This window comes from Glycine max, chromosome 1 (genome assembly GCF_000004515.6).
Source record: "Glycine max cultivar Williams 82 chromosome 1, Glycine_max_v4.0, whole genome shotgun sequence".
Classification (NCBI taxonomy): Eukaryota; Viridiplantae; Streptophyta; class Magnoliopsida; order Fabales; family Fabaceae; genus Glycine; species Glycine max.
In genome coordinates this window covers 31,368,208-31,386,617 of record NC_016088.4, presented here as the reverse complement: position 1 = coordinate 31,386,617, position 18,410 = coordinate 31,368,208, and the positions used below count along the sequence as shown (strand labels likewise).

Genomic DNA, 18,410 nt, shown 5'->3' with positions numbered 1-18,410 from the left:
AAGTAAGGTGAAGTAAGGAGATCTTTTGAGCAAGGACAACCCCCAATGCGTAATTGGATGTATCACACATTAGCTCAAATGGGGTTGTCCAATCAGGTGCCTGAATCATAGGGGTGGTAGTCACCGCACACTTGAGGCAATCAAAAGCCTCTTTGCATTTATCATTAAAGTCAAACTCCACCTCCTTTTGCAACAAGTTGGATAATGGAAGGGCTACTTTGCTAAAATCTCTTATAAAGCGCCTGTAGAATCCTGCATGACTACGAAAAGATCGCACCTCTCGCACGCAAGAGGGGTAAGGCAATTATGAAATAACATAAATTTTTGCAGGATCTACTTCAATGCCCTTATTGGAAATAATGTGGCCTAAAACTATACCTTGCTCAACCATAAAATGACATTTTTCAAAATTTAGAACAAGGTTAGTTTCAATGCATCTATTCAAAACCTTTTCTAGACTATCCAAACAAATATCAAAAGAGGATCCATATACAGTGAAATCATCCATAAACACCTCCATGCAATTTTCTAAAAAATCACTAAAAATACTAATCATGCACCGCTGGAAGGTATCAGGGGCATTGCATAGGCCGAAAGGCATCCTCCTATAGGCAAAAGTGCCGAAGGGGCAAGTGAATGTGGTCTTTTCCTGATCCTCAGGAGCAATAGTGATTTGCATATAACCAGAAAAACCATCAAGGAAACAGTAGTGAGATTTACCTGCCAAGCGTTCAAGCATCTGGTCAATGAATGGCAGTGGAAAATGGTCCTTTTTGGTAACCTGGTTCAGCCTCCTATAGTCGATGCACACTCTCCAAATGTTCTGCACCCGAGTAGGAATCAGCTCATCCTTCTCATTTTTTTATCACGGTGAGGCCGATTTTCTTCGGGACTACCTAGACGGGACTCACCCATTGGCTGTCGAAGATAGGATAAATGATTCCAGCTTGCAAAAGCTTGGTTACCTCCTTCTTCACTACATCAAGAATCATCGGGTTGAGTCTTCTTTGTGGCTGTCTTACTGGTTTAGCCCCATCCTCTAAATTTATTTGATGCATACATGTGGATGGGTTAATACTAGGAATGTCCGCCAGGGTCCAACCTATAGCCTTCTTATGCTTCTTGAGAATAAATAACAGCTTCTCCTCTTGTTCATCAGTAAGGGAGGCAGATATAATTACTGGAAAACTTTTGCTCTCATCTAAGTAAGCATATTTTAAATTTGATGGCAAAGGCTTCAATTCTGGTGTGGGCGGCTAGATAATGGTAGAAAGAGATGGTTTCTCAGCCTGTACCTCATAAAGAAAGTCAGAGGTATGTGTACTTCCTGAAACATGGTTAGTTTTATCTGACTCTATAAAATCAATCTCAAGAGGTAAAACATCAGTAGACATGTAATCAATATCAAATTCAGATTCACTCTCAGCATCAAATTCAGACATATGATCAAGTACAAATTCAGATTCAATGCATGAAGAGTGACAGGCATGCAGATTAAATTGAAGATCAGTCATGTATTCATCAACAATATGGTCAATTATTTCAACACGAAATACAAAAAGATCTTCAGATGGGTGTTTCATAGCATCAATAATATTAAAATGAACAGTTATATCACCAAACTCCATAGATAGTGTGCCTGCATATACATCTATCTTAGTTCTAGCAGTTTTCATAAAAGGTCTGCCTAGAATGATGGGAACTGATCCTTGAGAAAATCCCTCCTTCATATTTAAAATATAAAAATCAACAGGGAAAATCAGCTCACCAACTCTAACTAAGACATCCTCTATGAAACCAGCAGGATAGGCAACACTTCTATTAGCTAAATGAATTACCACATCAGTTGACTGCAAAGGACCTAGAGGTAGAGAATTAAAAATAGACAGAGGCATAACACTAACAGAAGCTCCTAAATCTAGCATGGCATTGTCAAACTTATTGTTCCCTATAATACAAGGTATGCTGAATTACCTGGATCTTTACATTTTTCAGGGATTTAGGGAACAGATTTACCAATCAATGCGGAGACATTTTTGCCCATACTAATTCTTTCACTTCCTTTAAGCTTCCGCTTATTAGTGCACAACTCCTTCAAGAATTTAGCATATCTTGGAATTTGCTTTATTGCATCCAGCAGAGGTATGTTTACCTCTACTTTCCTAAATGTTTCCAAGATCTCCTTCTCTGCCTCTTCCATTTTTTTGTTGGAAAATTGCTCTTGGAGGGAATGGAAGAGGGATATGCTGCTTCTCTTTAGATTCACATGCACAGAAATTGTTAGGTAACTTACTCTTTAAATTTTTGTCATCATCTTTTTCTGGAGTAGAGTGAGGTTGGGGAGGTTCATTGGCGGATGAGGAAGATGCTACTGGTTGAGGTCCTTGACACTGTTTTCCTGACCTCAATGTAATGGCACTCACATTTTTGGGATTCTGGATAGATTGAGAAGGTAATCAATCAGAATTCTGGGACTGTTGTTGATTTAACTGTGTAGCCAACTGTCCCATCTGATTAGTTATCCTCTGAATGGAGGCTGTGGTCTCTTGTTGAAACTGCATGTTTTGCATAGTCATTTGCCTCATAAGTTCTTCAAGGGAAGGTTGCAGAGGGGCCTTAACTGTTTGCTGTTTCTGGGGCTGTTGCTGTTGTTGCTACTGGATTGGTGGAGGAACGTATGGTCTTCTTGGGCTAGCAACATTTTGAAAATAAGGTTGTTGTTGTTGCTGCTGCTGTTGTGAAGGATTCGACCATCTAAGGTTGGGATGATTCCTCCACCCGGGATTGTACCTGTTGCTGGAGAGGTCATAATTGTTCTGTTGTGGCTGATTTTGCTACTGAGGTTGAGGAAGTCTATTGTAGATGTTTGCAGCATATGCTTCAGGCTGTTCAATTGCTTCAGATTATTGCACAGAGGGGCAAAGGTCTGTGTGGTGGTCAGCAGAGGAGCATAAACCACAGAGTCTGGCGACAGGTGCAGATTTTTGATTCATGGCCAGTTGGGTTACCAGGTTAACCAAGGCATCTAGTTTACCTTCAAGCTTCTTAGTCTTACCTGATGAATTCATGGCTACTTCTTGCACTCCTCTAATGGCAATAGCATCACTTCTGGCACTAAATTGCTGGGAGTTTGAAGCCATCTTCTCAATTAAATTTCTGGCTTCAGCAGGGGTCATGTCTCCAAGGGCTCCACCACTGGCAGCATCTATCATACTTCTCTCCATGTTGCTGAGTCCTTCATATAAATATTGGAGAAGAAGCTGCTCTGAAATCTGGTGGTGAGGGAAACTAGCACATAATTTTTTAAATCTCTCCCAGTATTCATATAGGCTCTCTCCACTGAGTTGTCTAATACCTGAAGTATCCTTTCTGATGGTCGTGGTCTTGGAAGCAGGGAAATTTTTTTTTCTAAGAATACTCTCTTGAGGTCATCCCAGCTCGTGATGGACCTTGGAGAAAGGTAATATAGCCAGTCCTTTTCCACTCCCTCTAAAGAATGTGGAAAGGCCTTCAAAAATATGTGATCCTCCTGGACATATGGTGGTTTCATGGTGGAGCAGACAATATGGAATTCTTTCAGATGCTTGTGTGGGTCTTCACCTGCAAGGCCATGAAACTTTGGAAGCAAATGGATCAGTCCAGTTTTAAGAACATATGAGACATCCTCATCAGGGTATTGGATGAACATGCTTTCATAGGTGAAATCAGGTGCAGCCATTTCCCTTAGAGTCCTCTCACGGGGTGGAGGTTGTGCCATGTTCTCAGAATGTTCAAAATTATAATGCTCAAAATCACCAATAATAGAATGCTCAGGATGCTCAAAAGGTGCTAAATGATGTCTAACTAATCTATGAAATGTCCTATCTATCTTAGGATCAAAGGGTTGTAAGTCAGATGGATTTCCTCTAGTCATACACTAAATTCAGCATGCACAATTAGTTGCCTTTTTATGCAAGTAACAGTGTAGGTTTGAACTACAGCTACCATTAAATGATATCCAAATGACTTGAAATTTTGTGAGAAACCTTATAAAATGATGAGAAGATAGAACAAAAAATTTCAAACGAAAATTCAAAGTCTAACTGTATAAGCTAAAAATGATAAGTTAAGAAAAATAAGAGAATAATACTGGGAAAATAAAAAACTTTTGACAAAATTGCAATTTTTGGAAGAAGGAGACCTCAACCGATCTATGGTGGGCTGTTACGGCATGGGAAATATTTTTGCTACCCCAAATACATATATAATAATAGTCATTCTGATACCCGGAGCAAAAGTTATGGCCGTTTGAAGTTTTGACAAAAATCAAATTTGCTACTTTTTTGGAACCTTCAAATCTGACCAAACTAAGGGCTCTAGCTATTTTTCCCACAAAATATGGATCAAAAGAAGTGACCACAAAACAATTTAGCCAAAAATAACAACTCTAGCTACCAAAACAAAAAAATCCTAATTAATTCAGCAAGGGTGGTCGCTAAAATTCGTCGCTACCTGATTTCCACTACTACCCTGTTTTGCCGCAAGAAAAAGTGGTCGCAAAATCCGTCGCAAAACACTATTCACAGCAAAACACCCAACACTAAAACAGGGGAAGCACTTAACAGAAAAACTAAAACAGAACACACACTAAATAAAATACCAAGACACTAAACAACACTAACTAACACACACACTAACACAACACTAACACGAACACAAGAATTAAACACTAACACTTCACTAGCTATTATGAACCTTTGGACACTGCTCCCTGGCAACGGTGCCAAATTTGATCGAGGCCGTACCCGAATCAAATAAACATTAAAAATGCAGTATCTAGGAAGTGATCCTAGGTCGTTTCCCAACGAGCAATGATAAACCAAATGTTCATAACAGATAGTAGGAAAATAGTAACGAATTGGGGGGGGGGGGGAGGTTGTTTGCTTTTGTAAATTAAACAATGAGTACAATTGAATTACAAAATATCAGAATTAAAATACGTTGCTTCCCCTTGATTCACAAGCGAGTCTCTTATCCTAGGTTGCGAGAATTTATCCTTTATCAGTTTAACCACTTAATCCAACCCTCAATTAAATTACTAAGCGAAAATCAACATAAGGCATTCATTATGTGATTAAGCAACACATACACCAATTACTCGTAAACGATCATTAAGCATGAAAGTAAATTAAGCGCAGAGACAATTAATCAAGCACTAAGCATGCATGAATTAAAAACAACAAATTCAGAGTAATTAGTTAAGAGGAAAAACTGAACAGAATGTAACAGTAATAATAGAACTTCAAAGAGAACTGTGCTTGATCCTCAAGAGAAAGCAACGCTGGGGACTTAGCCTTCCATTAATCAATAGAGAACGAACTTATATATTGAAGAACGAAATTTTATTGCTACTGGAATTGTAAAACGAAAAGATGTCTCAAAGAAAAGCCTAAAACTAAAAAACGAAAATAGGAGAGAGAGAAGAGAGGGAGAGAGAAGAGAGAGAGCCTAAACTAGAACCTTGGTGCTGTTATATAGTTTTTCCAGCCCCAAAGCTTACAAATCTGTTTTAAATCCAAGCCCATAAATAAAATAAAATAAAATCAAATCTAGATAAGATAAGCTAAGATAAGATCTAGATGAGATCAAATCTAAATAATATCTAGATAAGATAAGATAAGATAAGATCTAATTTTGTAGAATAAAATAGTCTGCCCTCTTCAAGTCCAAGCCCAATTCTAGATTCAAGCCCAATGCTTCATTAATTCCTGAAATTAGATTAAAAACATCAAATTAGCTGAATGGGCCCAAATAATAAAACTGCCTAATTAATTTGACAATTAAGACTAATCAGTACTTAAAATGGTGGGAAAAGGGTTAAGAAATAGGAGAAAATTATGGCACATCTGCAGCCCCGCCTGTCCAATGCGACAATGATGGTGTTAGAGGAAACCACTGGAAAGTTGCAGGCTGACATAAGGAAAAGCATCTCGAGAAGGAAGAGCAAAGGCCAAGGCCCGTAGTCAGGACAACAAGCCTAAGAGGTTCCGCCGTGCCATATCAGCAAAAGCTTCGTGAGTGCGGGTTTAAGGCGCGAAGGACAAGTCGCCGGGATATGCGATGAGGACTCCCCGAGGAGATAAGATTTGGTACAGCCATGCCCTCCCGACTTCCAACTAGGGAATTGGCGGGTGGAGGAATGCCTGGACGTTTACATGACAAGCATAATGTAACCTTTTTTAGCTTTAAAACTCTACAGTCGAGCCTAGACTTTAGGGTTTCCTTTTGTTAAGGCATTATGTCTTTTGTTCTCGAAGTTATAATATAAAGATCTTTCTTCATCTATTCTTGTGCCTCTACCCATTCTCATTCATTTGCATGTTTATTTCCTTGTTACGCTTATACTATACAGATCCGACGATGAGTCCCACGAAGGTACTAATACCGGGGACCCGACCATCGATATCGAGCAAGAAGCGAGTTGGACGGAGGATGAAGAAGATGAAGATGTAGGGCTTCCCCCAGAGCTGGAAAAGATAATTGCTCGGGAGAATCAAGAGATGAGGCCGCATCAAGAAGAGACAGAACTCATAGACTTAGGTACCAGTAGTGAAAAGAAGGAAGTAAATGTATGCACGGGTATGACCGCCCTCATCCGTGAAGAATTGGTGGCCCTAATGAGGGACTACCAAGACGTCTTTGCCTGGTCGTACCAAGATATGCCTGGTTTGAATTCTGACATCGTACAACACAAATTACCTCTAAATCATGAGTGTTCCACGGTAAAGCAAAAGCTGAGGAGGATGAAGCCCGAGATGTCCCTAAAGATAAAAGAAGAAGTAAAGAAACAATTCGACGCTGGCTTCTTGGCTGTTGCTCGGTACCCAGAATGGGTTGCCAACATTGTGCCAGTTCCTAAGAAGGATGGGAAGTTACGAATGTGTGTGGATTATCGGGACCTAAATCGAGCCAGTCCCAAAGAAAATTTCCCTCTTCCGCACATCAATGTCCTCGCAGATAACACGACCAATTTCGCTTTGTTTTCCTTCATGGACGGTTTTTCAGGCTACAATCAGATAAAGATGGCACCAGAGGATATGGAAAAGACCACGTTCGTCACCCTGTGGGGAACGTTCTGCTATAAGGTGATGTCTTTTGGGCTCAAGAACGTCGGGGCGACCTATCAACGGGCTATGGTGGCTCTGTTCCATGACATGATGCACCGAGAGATCGAAGTCTACGTAGACGACACGATCACCAAGTCTAAAACTGAGGAGGAACACCTCGTCAACTTGCGGAGGTTGTTCGAAAGGCTTAGGATATATCAATTGAGGTTGAACCCCGCTAAGTGCACCTTCAGGGTCAAGTCGGGAAAGTTGCTGGTTTCATCATAAGTCAGAGAGGAATAGAGGTGGACCCCGAAATGGTAAAAGCCATCCTTGAGATGCCAGAACCGCGTACTGAGAAGCAGGTCCAAGATTTCCTGGGGCATTTAAACTACATTGCCAGGTTCATATCGCAGCTTACAGCTACCTGTGAGTCGCTATTCAAGCTTTTACGTAAGAACTAGTCCGTCCACTGGGATGAGGACTGTCAAGAGGCGTTTGGAAAAATCAAACAGAGCCTCATGAACCCTCCCGTGCTTATGCCGCTGGTGCCCGGGAGACCTCTCATCTTGTACATGACGGTTTTGGACGAGTCAATGGAGTGCATGCTGGGGCAGCATCACAAGTCCGGAACAAGAGAGCGAGTCGTCTACTACTTAAGTAAGAAGTTCACGGCCTATGAGATGAACTACTCCCTGCTGGAAAGCACATGTTGCACTTTGGTTTAGGCGTCCCACCGTTTAAGACAGTACATGCTGAGCCATACCACCTGGCTGGTATCCAAGATGGACCCGGTCAAGTACATCTTTGAGAAGCCTGCTCTCACGGGGCGGATCGCTCGGTGGAAGGTTTTGCTATCCAAGTTAGACATAGTCTATGTCCCCCAAAAGGCGATAATGGGGAGTGCCTTGGCGGACTATTTGGCTCAGCAGCCTCTCAATGATTATCAACCCATGCATTCCGAGTTCCCAGATGAGGACATCATGGCCTCATTTGAAGAAAAGCTAGAAAAGGACAGGGACAAGTGGATCGTGTGGTTCGATGGGGCATCAAACATTCTAGGCCATGGCATTGGGGTAGCATTGGTCTCTCCGAACAATCAATGCAAACCTGTCATGGCCAGGCTTGGTTTCGACTGCACCAATAACATGGCTGAATACGAAGCATGCGTCCTGGGCGTCCAGGTAGTAATTGACTTCAATGTCAAGCTACTTAAGGTGTACGGAGACTCGGCGCTGGTAATTCACCAGATGAGAGGAGAATGGGAAACTAGGGATCACAAACTAATACCCTACCAGACTTATATCAGGGAATTGGCTGAGTTCTTTGATGAGATCTCCTTCCATCACGTTCCCCGAGAGGAAAATCAAATGGCAGATGAACTTGCCACTTTAGCGTCCATGTTCCAGCTGACACCACACAGAGAACTGCCATACATTGAGTTCAGGTGTCGCGGAAAACCCGCACATTGCTGTTTGGTGGAAGAGGAGCGGGATGGTAAGCCTTGGTATTTTGACAACAAGAGATACGTTGAAAGCAAAGAGTACCCACTGGAGGCTTCCGACAACGAGAAGAGGACGTTAAGGAAATTGGCAGCCGGTTTCTTCTTAAGTGGAAGCATACTATACAAGAGAAACCATGACATGGTTTTGCTTCTATGCGTGAACGCTAAGGAAGTTGAGCGCATGCTTGGGGAGGCCCATGAGGGCTCTTTTGGTACACACACTAACGGGCATGCCATGGCTAGGAAGATCTTGAGGGCAGGCTATTATTGGCTCACCATGGAGAGCGATTGTTGCCTCCATGTAAGTAAGTGTCACAAATGCTAGACGTTTGCGGACAATGTGAATGCTCCGCCCCTGCCTTTGAATGTGTTGGCCACACCGTGGCCCTTTTCCATGTGGGGAATAGATGTGATCGGGGCTATAGAGCCCAAAGTTGCAAACGAACATCGTTTCATCCTGGTGGCGATTGATTACTTCACCAAGTGGGTCGAAGTTGCCTCGTACGCTAACGTCACGAGGAGTGTGGTGGTCAAGTTCATCAAGAGGGAGATTATCTGCCGGAATGGTTTGCCGAGGAAGATTATCACAGACAACGACACCAACTTGAATAACAAAATGATGGGGGAAATGTGCGAGGAATTTAAGATCCAACACAACAATTCCACACCCTACAGACCCAAGATGAACGGAGCGGTGGAACAAGAATATCAAGAAGATTATCCAGAAGATGACTGTGTCATACAAGGACTGGCACGAGATGCTCCCTTTTGAGCTACATGGTTACCGAACCTCGGTGTGCACTTCAACCGGGGCAACGCCGTTCTCGTTGGTATACGGAATGGAGGTCGTGCTACTGTTTGAGGTGGAAGTCCCGTCATTACGAATCTTGGTGGAGTCCGGATTAAAGGAGTAAAAGTGGGCCCAAACACGTTTCGATTAGCTCAATCTCATAGAAGGCAAGTGTCTAGCCGCTATGAGTCACGGGCGTTTGTACCAGAAACGGGTGAAGAATATGCTTTTGACAAAAAGGTATGCTCGCGCAGGTTCAGCGAAGGGGACCTGGTACTGAAGAAAGTCTCCCAAGCCTTAAAAGACAATAGGGGAAAGTGGGCCCCGAACTATGAAGGGACTTTCGTCATAAAAAAGGCTTTCTCCGGAGGGGCCCTTGTGCTTACCAACATGGATGATGAGGAACTACCTTTACCCATAAACTCCAACGTCGTCAAGCGATACTATGCTTAAGACTTGGGGCAATTAAGGAAGTCACTGCATGTTTTTATTTTCTATGGTTTCCACCAGGGATTCCTTTCCTCTGTTTTTTTTTCGTCGCAATCTTTTAAAGAACGTGGGATTGGTGATTCGTTGTTCCGACCCTCGCTTTGTGCCTTAAAAGATGCGTAGTCTTTTAATGACCCGAGCCTTTTCGCTCAGTCCATGGGGATGCCCCAAGTGCTTAATTAAAACTAAACCCGACAAGCTTTTGCTAAAGAGTTATTGCGTTTGAAACTGCTCATGCATACGCATGCACATGCATATTTTTTATCTTGTGAATCAAAAGACAGGGACAGGATCGCTTTAAGCGATGGTCAAATACCGCGCCCAAATACAAGATAGAGATGAACCGAGTTAAGTTGTAGCATAGCCACGTTTTGCTACGCAATGTCATTTCTTGCTTTTAGGTGCTCGGGGATGGGTACGAGTAGACGCTAGGCCCGTGATCAGCAGATCATCATCTCGCGTCCGACTCTGGACGATCAAGAAGCACTACTGGGAGGCAGCCTAGTATCCTTTAAATTTCTGCCTATTATTATTGTTATTTCCCTAAGGTGATGATCGGATATGCCTAACTTATCCTAGGGGCTTCGAGTAAACGAGCACCGACCCATAGAGAACACGTATTTTCTTCGCAAAAAGTTCCAAAAAAAATGCACAGGGTTAGCTCTCCTGGGTGAGCACCTCCTGCATAAAATAGTTTAAAAGAAAGGGGGGAGCGTAGTTTTTGCACCCAAAAACTTCTCATCCTCACTCAAGAACGCAGCACCCATGGGATTGACAGTTTTTCTGACCTTAGGCCACCATTTTGTGCTTTTTGCTTCGATTTTAGTGTCCTTGATCACTCCATACAAGTAAGTACACTATCCTTTGGTCTCTAACTTTCCATTGATGCATTTGTATGTTCTAAAATTATACATATTTGGCCAATGTCGTGAGGCAATTAGGGACAAATTCATGCCTTGATTCATTGAATTGGGGGGTTGTAGGGGATGGCCTTAGGCCCAGGGTTGTTCTGAAATGATTGGGCAAGCACAAGTGCTCGGTGAAATGCCTCAATGGCATTTGCGCATAAGTTTGTGAATATTGCTTATAGAATTAGTTTGTGCATATGTGGTTGCCATTTTTGGATGTGTGGACAGCTTGCGGAAGTTAGGTAAATGCCCAATTGTGACTTAGTCATAGGAACTCAAGCCTTTGATTTTGGGGTGTAAGAGAGCATGAAAGTGAGAGCATATTAGGTGGGACTCCCCGTTGGGCCAACATTTGATAAGCGCTGCACCATGATGGTTTCTTTGTGCCTAAATGATGTGAAGCGCTTGCTGATAATGAGTATGTATATTGGGTAGGTAGTAAAGTGCTTTGCCAATATGCATGGGTGCTGAGAATGGCACGAAAAAAATGCTTCTTTAACGGGAACATATGGCGTGAAATTACTTTTCAAAATATGAACAAGTAGTAAAAATTTCTGCCTTTCCCCTGAATGCGTAATTGCTTTTCAAATGAATACAAATATGTGTATTGCATGAAATTTGGTCTCAAATGTGCATATATATATATATGAATAAGATGTGAACGAAATAGCATAAAATGCCACCCCTTACGCATGTAAATGTAGGTGGCGGCACCTTACCAAATTTACATATGTGTTAGTTAGATAGCAAGAGTACCCGAATTAATAGGTGGTGAAGATTGGTTTTGTTGTATTCCTAATTATTTTAGGTAGCAAAATACTTGAATATGTGCATACATTTTTGGTAGCCAAGATACTTGGCTATGCGGGTGTGTATTTTTGTTGGCAAAAATATTGTGATCTTGAGGTGGCCAAAATGCTTTGAAATGCGTGTATGTAGTTTAGGTAACAAAATGCCTTGAATGTGTGTGAGTTCTCCCTACTTTGCATTGGTGTTTCCATGTTGAAAGGGGGTCGTATGCCTTTCTTGTTTGACTTTGCTCGTAAGATAGCAATTCTTGGTGAACTAACTTCCCGAATGTTGTTTTTTCACAGGAGATGGCTCCGAAGAAGCTCTCCACGAAGAGGTCTAGAAAATAGGCCACCGGAGAAGGCTCCAGTGCCGCCTTGGAGTTTGATAGTCACCGGTTCCAAAGTGCCGAGCACCAACAGTGCTTCGAAGCAATCAAGGGATGGTCGTTCCATAGGGAGAGGCGTGTCCAGCTCAGGGAGGACGAGTACCCTGACTTTCAGGGTGAGATAGCTTGCGGGCATTGGGCAAGACTAGTGATCCCTATGGCTATATTCGACCCAGAGATAGTCATAGAATTCTATGCCAATGCCTGGCCCACTGAGGAGGGGGTTCAGGACATGCGCTCGTGGGTGAGGGGTCACTGGATCCCCTTCGATGCAGATGCCCTTAGCCAATTCTTGGGCAACCCACTGATTTTGGAGGACAACCAGCAGTGTGAATTCAGCCAAAGGAGGAACCAGACAGACAGTTTCGATGAGGAAGCCATCGCCCAGCTGCTATGCATACTGGGGAAGGATTTTGCCCGGACCGCTGCGGGGAGGCGGGTGCGGATCATGCGCACCAGCATGACTACCCTGACCCAGATATGGATGACACTGGTACTCAACAATGTCTTGCCTAGTGACCACAACTCTGACCTCCCTCTGCCAAAGTGCCAGTTGGTGTATGCCATCCTGATACGGATGAGCGTTCACGTGGCCCAAGTGATTGCTGATGCCATTTATTTTTTTGCAGGAATGGCGCCTACTAGGCACCCTTTGGACCCGGAGAAGTCCAACAGGGCCCTGGGGTTTTCGGCTTTGATCACAGGCCTCTACCAGTTATACGGAGTGCATGTCACCCTTAGCAAGGTAATCCGACTGCCGATCACCCGAGCCTTAATCGAGAAGTACTGCACACCTAGGCAGGCGTAGGGTGATGCACATCAGGCCACGGGCGTACCGCCATCACCTCGGCAGGCCGATTCGGCTGGGCCACTGAGCGTGGAGTAGTATCTACAGCATTTGGTTTGCCAGTAGGCGGCCAACCACCATGGATAGGTGCAGAGACATGAGTGTCTCTATCGGTTCAGCCTCAGCCAGTAGGGGCAGGGTTCCGCCCCTTTTGTATGCCCTACCTCAGAGCAGTTCGGAGCTGAGGTCGCATGGCCTGGAGACTGGCCCAATGCCCAAACAGGGGAGGAGCCTGCAGAATCCCCCGGTGAGACGGACGAACCCCATATGGACGACGATAAGACTGACCTACTCGGTTTCTTGGGAGGGAGCGGAGCCACATGACCAAGGTCGCCGCACTTTTAATTCATTTGTGATTTACATTACTGCTTTCAGTTATTGTTTTTGTTGTCATCTAACATTACTGCTTTCAGTTATTGTTTCTATTTCCACTTTGATCTAGCATTACGGCTCTCAGTTGTTTTGTCACTGTTTTTTATTGTGACTTATCATTGCATTTTTTCTGTTTACTTTGTGATTTGACGTAGGTAGGTCGTGTGTACCCTCGTTCGCACGACTTTTTCGAAAAGAAAAAATATATATGTGATCGCAGATATCAACTTTGTCAAAAAAGGAAAATAATAATAATAATAATATAATAAATATAAATAAATAAAAATACTTTGGTTAACTAAAAGCCAGCATGCTGTTGAAAAGAAATAACTTCCAGCTTTTCTTTGAAAAAGATTCACCGATCAAAACAAAAGGTTTTGTTGAAAAAATGTGTATACACCTAAAGGGTGAATGCTATGAAAATTTTCCCGAACACCCAAAATGGACTCGGATGAATGCATGAATTGATAAAGGAGCATATTTTGGAAACACTGGGTTGACTTAAATAGGAAAAATGAAACCTGAGCCCTAGTGTCACATGACCATAAAAACTTGATGCTTGAGTGTCCACATGGGTGCATGCATGACCAGTTTTGCATAAAATTTCCAAATCATCATTGTTGCATGTGTGTCATGGAAATAATGTGAGACATTCCTTTATCCCTGAACCGTTGGCCAAACCAACACCCTGACATATATCTTGTCCAGCCGTTCTACAAGCCTTTTGAGCCAAAACCTCAAACCACCATAAACCTAGCCCTCAGAAGAAGTAGCAGAGGGATCTCCCAAGAAAGAAGAGCCATTCACTGTTAAGCGGCTAATGTGCTTCAAAAACAAAAAGAAAAAGAAAGTTCCCGATCAAAGATCGGAAGAAAAACTAAAGAAAAAAAAGAGAGAGAAGTTCCTGGTCAAAGATCGGAAGAAAACAAAGGAAAAAAGAAAATCCCCGATCAAAGATCGGAAGAAAATGAAAGAGTTATATAGAAGGGTCTTCGGACCAAACAAATATCCAAACAATACAGAATAGTCACAACCAAATAAGGAAGGAAAGGAAACCATGACTTGAAGTGGTGTTCTTCCTTTGATTGCCAACCAAAATCCTGTGCGCTGGCGACTTTCTCACCCCGCACTAAACAAAAACAGAAAAGGGAAAGGCGAAAACACTCAAGCCAAATTCCTCAAAAAGTCCTATTGATCCATGATCATGCATGTAATCTTTGATTTGATAGGAAATGACTTGCAAAATCAAGTCATGACATATCTATGGTCCGGAATTAGGATAAAACACTTACCTGTGTGAGATCGATACACTTTGAGTGATTTTCTTCTATTTTGTTGGACCCAGTGTTTCCTCTAAATGGTAGTTTAGAAACGAAACGCTAACATCCAAAATCTCATTTATGGTTATGAGAAAATTTCATCAGTATACTCTCATTCCTCGATAGACACATTGTTTTCCACCAAAAATCATATGTTGCTCTGATCAGTTGGAAGTTTTGTTTCTTTACTGAAGCATGTTTGCATTTTAGTGAAAGAACACCGAGACTATTTTTGTCTCACAAAATCAAGAACAACATAGGTATGAGTTCCTCATCACAAATTGAGGATAATAGGAGCAAAAGCCTAGCTTTTGTCGACCGCCCTACCTTTCGCTATTGTGACCTGTGAGTCCATTGGCATGCGGAGACACCTTGCGGTTATCCGCACCTCGTCATTCGGAGACCCCAAGTCCGATTGACAAGCAGAGACCAATGTGGTCATCTGCACCCTTTCCGAAGATGTCAGCATCTTCTGGTAGAGACTATTTTAGTCTCACACCGCTTTCTCAAGAACTACATACGTCTGAGTTCCTCATGTCAAATTGAGGATACGTAGGAGCAAAAGCACCATTTTTGTCGACCACCCCACCTTTTGTTACCATGACCCAAGAGTCCGATGATATGTGGAGATACCCAAGTGGTTATCTGTACAAACGCTTTTCTGTTAATCCTGACCCGTGAAGTCAGATGGTAGGCAGAGATACCCAAGTGGTTATCCGTATAAACACACTTCTGTTAATCCTGACCCGTGAAGTCAGGTGGCATGCGGGGGTACCTTATGGTTATCTGCACCTTTTGTCACCTAGAGGAAAACGGGCCCATTGACACGCAGAGACTAACGTCATCATCTACACCTTTTGTCAGCCAGAGGCAAACGAGTCCGTTGACACGCAGAGACTAACGTCATCTTCTGCACCTTTTGTCATCCAGAGATGGTGAGTCCGATGACATGCGGAGATACCCAAGTGGTTATCTGTACAAATGTTTTTTTGTTAATCCTAACCCGTGAAGTCAGATGGCAGGCGGAGATACCCAAGTGGTTATCAGTATAAATACACTTCTGTTAATCCTGACCCATGAAGTCAGGTGGCATGTGGGGGTACCTTATGGTTATCCGCACCTTCTGTCAACCAGAGGCAAACGAGCCTGTTGACACGCAGAGACTAACATCGTCATCTGCACCTTTTGTCAACCAAAGGCAAGCGAGCCCGTTGACACGTAGAGACTAACATCGTCTTCTGCACCTTTTGTCATCCAGAGACGCCGAGTCCGATGACATGCGGAGATACCCTAGTGGTTATCCGTACAAAGACGATTTCTATTAATCCTGACCCGTGAAGTCAGGTGGCAGGCGGAGATACCCGAGTGGTTATCCGTACAAAGACGATTTCAGTTAATCCTGACCCGTGAAGTCAGGTGGCAGACGAAGATACCCAAGTGGTTATCCGTACAAAGACGATTTCTATTAATCCTGACTCGTGAAGTCAGGTAGTAGGCGGAGATACCTGAGTGGTTATCCGTACAAAGACGATTTCTATTAATCTTGACCTGTAAAGTCAGGTGGCAGGCAGAGATACCTGAGCGGTTATCCATACAAAGACGATTTCTGTTAATCCTGACCCGTGAAGTCAGGTGGTACACAGAGGTACCTTATGGTTATCCGCACCTTTTGTCAACTAGAGGCAAGCGAGCCCATTGACACGCAAAGACTAACGTCGTCTTCTGCACCTTTTATCTTCTAGAGACGGCGAGTCCGATGACATGCGGGGGTACTTTATGGTTATCCGCACCGTTCGTCAACCCAGGCGAACGAGTTCAATGGTATCGGGATGATGTTGGTCATCTGATTCTGATTATTTTGAAAATTTTTGCATGTTTTACTTTCGTCATCCGGAGACATTCAAGCCCGACGACGCATGAGATTCTTCTCTGTTAGGCGGGGACGATCAAGTTCGATAGCATGTGGACACGTTGTGGTTATCCTGTTTTATCGCTTTCGAGGCACTAATGTTTTTCTCACATGGTTTCCTAGGGTTCATTCATTATTAGTTTTGTGTGAAGGTTTGTTCATGGCTGTTAGTGGTGGTGGTAGTCGTGCTTCTTCGAACAACACACCTAAGGGTACAATTTTCCCACTGATCACCTCGACCCCACCGTCTCTAGGCTCACTGCCTTCGTTGAGTTCCTAGTTGTCCCAACCAAATATATGATCCTTTCTTGGAATCCTTCTTTGTTTAGAAGAACCTCAGGTTACTTGGTGTCAATCACAACTTTATTTTGGCGAAATTTTGACCAAGCCTGTGAAGTTGTGCATCCTTAGAACCATCGATCTCATCTACGAACAACTCACCAAATGCCCTTTTTTCCATGGTTCTCTGATGTTGATCTATGGGACTGCAAGAGAGACAAAAAGAAAGAGTGAGAGGGTGAGAGAGAGAAGTGGGAAAGATGGGTGATGCCACTGCCCAAAAAATGGATAATGATGCTTGTTGCATGTGTATAAGTGGAAGAAACTTCTTGATTTTGGGGGAAATGAAAGGATTTTGTTCAAGATTTATCAAGTTTGATTAGGAGGAAGGAGAATGCTATACACCAAAAGTATAAGGCTCGATGAATCAAGATGGGAGACTATATTACAAGATTCTTCCATTCTTGTCTTCAGACAAGGATGAGGAAGAATAAACTAACAACTATTTTTTTTCTTATGCTAGGTGGATTGATGAAATTTTTTATGTTAAAGAGGAAGTAAATACATTTTTCCTCAAATTTTTTAATGAGGAAGACCATCTCAGACCAAGTCTTGAGTGCGTAAACTTCCCACAAATTAGTGATGGTCACAAAGAGCTTATTTCAACTATGTTATCTCATGTGTCAAGGGTAAAAGTCTAGGCCTCGACGACATCAATTTGATTTTTTAATGCCCGTTGGGATACAACGGGACTCGAGATATGTGATGGGATCCAGGAGTTCTATCATAGTGTGGCTCTACCAAAGAGAATCACATCTTCCTTTCTTGCTGATATACCATTATTTGATTGTGTTTGAACCCTAATTTTTGTTCCATTTTATGTTCTTTTATCTTCATTTTGTTATTAGCGCTTATAAATTTAGCAGTTGAGCAGGGGAGCTGATAAATTATGAAAATAGCCAAAAGATAGGAGAAAAGAGAAAGTTCTGAGCACTGAAAGTGATGTACTTGTCGGCCATGCTAATCAAACATGGCCATGCTGATTTTCAAGCAATTCTCCATTCAGTGTGATAGATTTGAGAATGTTCGTGGTACTTATAGTGTGGCCTATGTTATTCTATGACCAAGAAGTGAATTCAATGTCGATAATTCTCAAAGTTGGTCATGTTGTTCTCAACACGGTCCATGCTGACTTAGCACAACTCATGCTTACCCCTACAATGTTGCCTAATTGTCATCAGTATAAATAGAAAAGGGGAGACATTTTTAGGGTAGCTTTTGATTACTTTCAAATAGCAAGGGTTTTCAGAGTTTTAAACTTGCACCGAGAACAATTGGGTCATAATCTATAAGGGTTTTTGATCTCTTTCATTCTCAATGCTATTTTGTATTATTTTTAGCTATATTGTGATCATGGTTAGCTAAACCCTTAGAGCTCGAATTATGATGTAGTTCTACCAATGTACTTTGATTCCATATTCAGTTGAGTTCTTCAATGTTATTCAATTAATCATATCATTTTACTGTTTTCCCTTTTATATTTGAATTGATCACTTTGATTCATAGTTAATTAAGTGATAATGACCATGTACTCGGAATTAAATGACTTGTAAAATGATAGGATTCATAAAACATAAACTTGCATGATTAGAGTGGTGGTGTCAGACCCTAATTTCGTCCATCGATGATCATTTGCTAATATTTTGGTTCTTGTTGGCCGAATTGAGCTGC

The 18,410-nt window shown here is 42.4% G+C and overlaps 1 non-coding gene across 1 annotated transcript; it reads left to right on the top strand.

Annotated features, from left to right (window-relative positions):
* The first annotated feature begins 3,270 nt into the window (after positions 1 to 3,270).
* LOC112997886 (small nucleolar RNA R71) lies at positions 3,271 to 3,377 on the top strand. Its single transcript, XR_003262943.1, has one exon. It is a non-coding gene; the product is annotated as a small nucleolar RNA R71 (small nucleolar RNA).
* The last annotated feature ends 15,033 nt before the right edge of the window (positions 3,378 to 18,410 follow it).